The sequence below is a fragment of the Sinocyclocheilus rhinocerous genome, unplaced genomic scaffold (assembly GCF_001515625.1).
Source record: "Sinocyclocheilus rhinocerous isolate Xijiao unplaced genomic scaffold, SAMN03320098_v1.1 scaffold904, whole genome shotgun sequence".
Lineage (NCBI taxonomy): Eukaryota > Metazoa > Chordata > Actinopteri > Cypriniformes > Cyprinidae > Sinocyclocheilus > Sinocyclocheilus rhinocerous.
The window spans coordinates 927,940-933,782 of NW_015658509.1; positions in this window are offsets into that span (position 1 = coordinate 927,940).

Sequence of the window (5,843 nt, forward strand, 5' to 3'; positions counted from 1 at the left end):
CTGATTAAAGTTTATATTAATGAAACGAAAATAAATAAATAATACATTTAAAGTAAAAAAAATAATAATAATTATAAATTATAAATAGAAAAGTATAAATTTAGGTTAAATAAAAAAATATATATTCTTTCTTTCTCTCTTTCTTTCTTTCTTTCTTTCTTTCTTTCTTTCTTTCTTTCTTTCTTTCTTTTTTTTTCTTTCATTTGTGGCCAGTGAAAACATTGGCATGGTAAGCAGAAATCTGAACTATTGCCCTGATTAAATTATAAATTAATAATAAATAAATAAAACAAAAAAGTAAATACATTTAAAATAAAAAAATATCAATTTTAAATACAAAATTATAAATTTAGGTTAATTAAAAATGTCAAGTATATATATATATAATATTACCGTTATAAAATATAAACATGAAATTATTAATTTAATTTCATTCAAATAAACATATACATTTATCTTGAGGCCAGTGAAAATGTTGACAGCACAAGTTGAAATCTGAACTGAACTGAACTGAAATCTGGCCCTGATAAAATGTAGGTTTCAAAAAATTAACCTGATCTAGACTTTAGTATAATAGACTTTTTGTATCACAGACTGATTCTATTGTTTTAATGCTCAAGGATCTTTGCACTTCTATAACTCAAACAGCAGTCACTAAATAAAAACAGTATGTTCACAATATCGTGTCAAATACTGCACTAAAGTAAAACCAAAGGAAACTGAATTTATCCACTGGATTAGTTCAATTTCAGTGCTATCAGTCTAATTGAGCAATTAAAATTCAGTGCTAACTACACTGCAAATAATGGCTTGCGACGAGCATCCTTCTGGTGATTTTAAAGGTGTTTGTTATTTATTTATTTATGCATCTATTTATTACCTCATCCAGAAACGCCTGCATAAGCATTCAGGCCATCTAATATAATCAAATGTCATATTTGTCCTTTTAGAAATTATATTCCATGTAAAGATGAAAATCGAGCACTTTCGCGTGTACGTAGCAGCAGCAGATGCAGAGTTTAAACGAAGACAAAAAAAGAAGTATAAAAGAAGTCTTGCAGCAGTTTTGTCCTCCTGGGAGAGAGCAGAACATCCTTCCGTCTTTGGGAAAGCAGCGGATAATGTTTGGATTTGGCCCCTGTTTGCTGAATCCTGGCAAAGACGCCGAGCAGAAGAGTATGAGGAGTTTGTGAGGACAGGAGCCGCTTCGGGTCTCAAGGCCTCCATACAATACGAGAACTCAATCATCCTCCAATATGTGTGCGAAACGCACACAGCACACTCTTACAAATAAAGATTCAAAACGGGGGGGGTTCACAGCGATGCCATAGAAGAACCGAAAGAAGAACAAATGGAAAGGTTCACTGTTGAGCACAAAAGAAGATATTTTGAACAATGTTGGCGGTAGCCATTGACTTCTATTTGTTTCCATACTTTGGAAGTCAATGGCTACCAGCAACTGTTTGGTTCCCAACATTCTTCAAAATATCTTCTTTTGTGTTCAACAGAAGAAAGAAACTCATACAGGTTTAAATGATAAATGATGGCAGAATTTTAATTTCTGGGTGAACTGTCCCTTTAAGAGCCTTTGAAAATATGATCAAGCGTCCTCTATATATAGTGTTTACATTTGGGTCCCCAAAGAACCTTACAGAGAACAGTTCTTAAAACAACTTTTTCTGTGAAAAAATATTGGCACAATATATTGATTCACGATATTCATTTATCATTAATGGGGAAAGAAATGCTTTCCACATGTTTGTTAGATGAGAATGAATGTAAACATAATTTGTTGGTTCACAATTAAACTTCACAGAGTGACATACCCTTTAATTAAGAGCCTCATGAAATCCATTTTCCCCCTAAATTCTATTTAAACCTCTATTAAATAAATAAAGTGATTCTCAATTTGCATAATCGTGCAGCTCTTAAACGAGTCTTAAACTTTTTTTTTTTTTAACCACTGGATCAAAAATGGGAATCAATAAGAATTGGAATCGATAAGCAGAATCGATAAAATTCAAACGATACCCAACCCTATATTAAAAACATGCTGTCGTCTTTATTTCTTCTGCTGGATTCATCCGTATCGAGTCAAAATGTCCAGAGATTATCATCATTATCCACATACATTGTCTATTGTCCATAGTCTATTGTGAAGAACTGTTTTCTGCTATAAGGAACCCTAAGTGCAAAGATGTTGAAGGATCAATTCCAGTAAAGAACCTTTATTTTTAAGAGTGTAAAGATCCATTGGTGAATACTGCGTATCAGGATTCATTTCAACGAGTGCGCACTGGAGCAGTACGGCGAATTTATGTCGAAACCAAATCCAGGTGGGACGTTTAACAAAAGCAACGTGGCTTTATGGTGGAATTCAATTATCATCAAATCAAACTCAACAAGTGCGTAATATCACACACGAGCAAATGCATTCTTAATTTCTAATGAGAAAGACACGTTCGACAACGCGAAACGGAAATCGTTCCAAGTGGCCTCCAGAGAACACACACTCCTGGTTGGGAATCGCTGAAACGACTGTACGTACTTGAAATGGATTCATATCCCTGAGAGCGCGAGATAGGCCGAGCGTTTTGTGTGTGTGGACCCTGAAGCCCTCCACATCAAAGACCGTGATAGTGACCGCGCTCTCGCACAATGAAACTGCGGAGAGCAGCAGAAACCTGTGCTTATTTCCTGAATATGAATTGGATTGCCCTGTGATACATGAGGGTTTTGCTCACATTCAGGCAGGATCTCACAGCAATTAATCACTTTGTTTATCTATCCGGCTGTTATCCTGGCCATTCTGCACACATTGTTTCAAGAGAAAGTGCCTTCCTGCCATGAATTCTTATTAGCGGAGTAAAAATAGCAAGAGAAGGAGAGCTGAACGAGTGTGTAAACCCAGTGTAACTCTGTCACTCAGTTTGCCGTGTTAAATGACCTCAGGGAGAGCGAAACACTCTTTTTTGACTGACGTGCTCAGAGTGTGATGTGGAGAGCTGTGTTTGCCTTGATCGTTTAACTGTCTTTAGTGCTGATGGAAACTGCTCGAGTCATGGCGCCGCTTGCAAGAAATACACGCATGTTTTATTAGAGTGCTGTTTGGTTTACAGGTCTGTAATAACCGAAGCATCCGTCAATGGCAGCAGCTCGGTTCGTGGGAGTTCAGTTCTGCTGCCGTTTTTTTTTTTTTGAGCCAATCATCTCATGTGACTAATCACTCTGGAACCGCAAGAAAATTACGCCGCTTGGCTGACAGAACCGACAGAATGCAAACAGTCCTGAAGCCTTCACTAGCGTCAATGTAAGCTGTGAAGTGAAAGACAGCAGATTTTTTTTTGTATGCTGTTAAGAGCCCTTCAAAATATAATCAATGATCCACTACTGATGCCACAATTCTCAATATAATATTGATTGAACCATTCGGTACGACATCCACGGTTCAATACGTGCTTGTAAATTGCTTCTTTTTTTTTCTCGGTTTTGCATTTAAATAATTTCCGTGCATTTTATTCCTCTCTGAATTGGCCCTGTTTGTGTGCCCGTGAGTCTATGCGCTGATGAGGAAACGCAACGCCTCCCCGCTTATAATGTGCTTTTGAAAAAGCAACACACGAACATCTTCCGCTTGTAATGAGAAGCGTTTCTAATCCTGTTGTCCAACAAAAGGATCGGATGTGGCTTCTTTTCACAGAATAAGGCAGAAAATATAGTCTGTACTGTAATAAAGGCTATCATGCTGATTAGCATTGGATTACCCGAGAAAATACCCGAGATGGCTTGAAGCACACAGATAAACGATACATTGTCACAGTCGAGTGTTTATTGTCTTCATGTTTCATCATTCAAAACGTTTCTATCTTCTTTTTATTCAGTTACAGCGAGAGCAATGCCTTTGTCCATATTAGGGATTTCCTGGAACCTCATCAGTTCTATTACTTCTGTGATGCATACGTGGAGTTTATGCGCGAGAGCGCCCTCCGGCGTCCAGTATGAATTAAACAGACATTACATGTGTTTATAGCGCTCAATATTGGCCAATCCATCCTATTTTGGGTAAAAATATGAAAAATAATATTTTTCTCAAAAGAAATTTTAAGTAGACATATACTATTCCATGTCTTTCTCCGGTGTGAAGACGTGTACAGGAGTTTTTTGTTGTTAATTTGCTTCAAAAATCACATTTTAAATCGCAGAAAACACTAATGTGCCAAACCTTCAGAACCGAACCGAAACGAAAACCGTGGTAAAAAAAAAAAACGAGGTATGTATTGAACCGTGCATCCCTAGCATAAGCATACACATACAAATATTTTCAATAATACTTTATATACTATTATATAAAATAACATTTAAATGCACTACCATTCAAATGTTTGGGTTAATTTTAAGTAGATTTTTTTTATGTTTTTGACTTGTTTCTGAAAGAGCCTCTTCTGCTCACCAAGGCTGCATTTATTTGTTCAAAAATACAGTAAAAACTTTACTCCAGTCTTCAGTGTCACTTCAGAAATCATTCTAATATGCTGATTAAACATTTCTGATTATTATCAATGCTGAAAACAGTTGCTGAAAACAGTTGTGCCGCTGAATATTTTTGTGGAAACTGTGATACACTTTATTTCTCAGGATTCACAGATGAACAGAAAGTTCAATAGAACAGCATTTATTTGAAATAGAAATCTTTTGTCACATTATAAATGTCTTTACTGTCACTTTTGATCAAATTAATGCATCCTTGCTGAATAAAAGTATTAATTTTTTATTTTTTTTAAACTTACTGACCCCAAACTTTTGAACAGGGTGTACATATATCAAATAATTAATACTAGCATATACTATATATGTGATCCTGGAGCACAAAAGCAGTGTTAAGTCGCTGGGGTATATTTGTAGCAATAGCCAACAATACATTGTATGGGTCAAAATTATACATTTTTCTTTTACGCCAAAAATCATTAGGATATTAAGTAAAGATCATGTTCCATGAAGCTATTGTGTAACCTTCCTACCGTAAATATATCAAAACGTAATTTTTGATTAGTAATATGCATTGCTAAGAACTTAATCTGAACAACTTTAAAGATGATTTTCTCAGTATTTAGATTTTTTTGCACCCTCAGATTCCAGATTTTCAAATAGTTGTATCTCAGCCAAATATTGTCCGATCCTAACAAACCATACATCAATGGAAAGATTATTTATTCAGACCCTTATGACTGGTTTTGTGGTCATATATATATATGTCATCAACATAAACTAAACTTCAATTTTGACTTCATTGGTCTCTAAAATCCTTTCAGTGTTTTATGTTTTTTCGAATGTAAACCATAAAATGTCTTCAACATTGTTTTACAGGGAGCCTGTTTCCAACAGACAATTAACCTGTCCACCTCTAAAGGCTATAAAAAGCCCCCGTATTTATATGAATTTATGCTTATTTAATTGGATTTGTGTATCAGTTTCATTAAAGGTGGCTGCTCTGTTTTGAGCGATATATCCAATTTTAAGCTGTCAGTGGAACTTACAGTCTGGAGGATAATTTGATGATACTGCTGTCTCTCACAAGCCTTGATCTGTAATCTAATTTAGAGGAAGGTTACTTGATGAGAAAGAAAGAAAAAAAGATAGATAGATAGATAGATAGAAAGAAAGATCCAAATGGGCAGCATACATACAACTCTGAAGATAGATATGAGAGGAACTTTGGCTCTGAGCCAAATCATGTTTTGCTTTTGATGTAGTGAAAAAAGGCAAAACGGCATGATTTGATTTGATTCTTATTTGCTGTTTTCCCGAGCTCACATTTTACTGAAGGGAAAAAATGATCAAATATT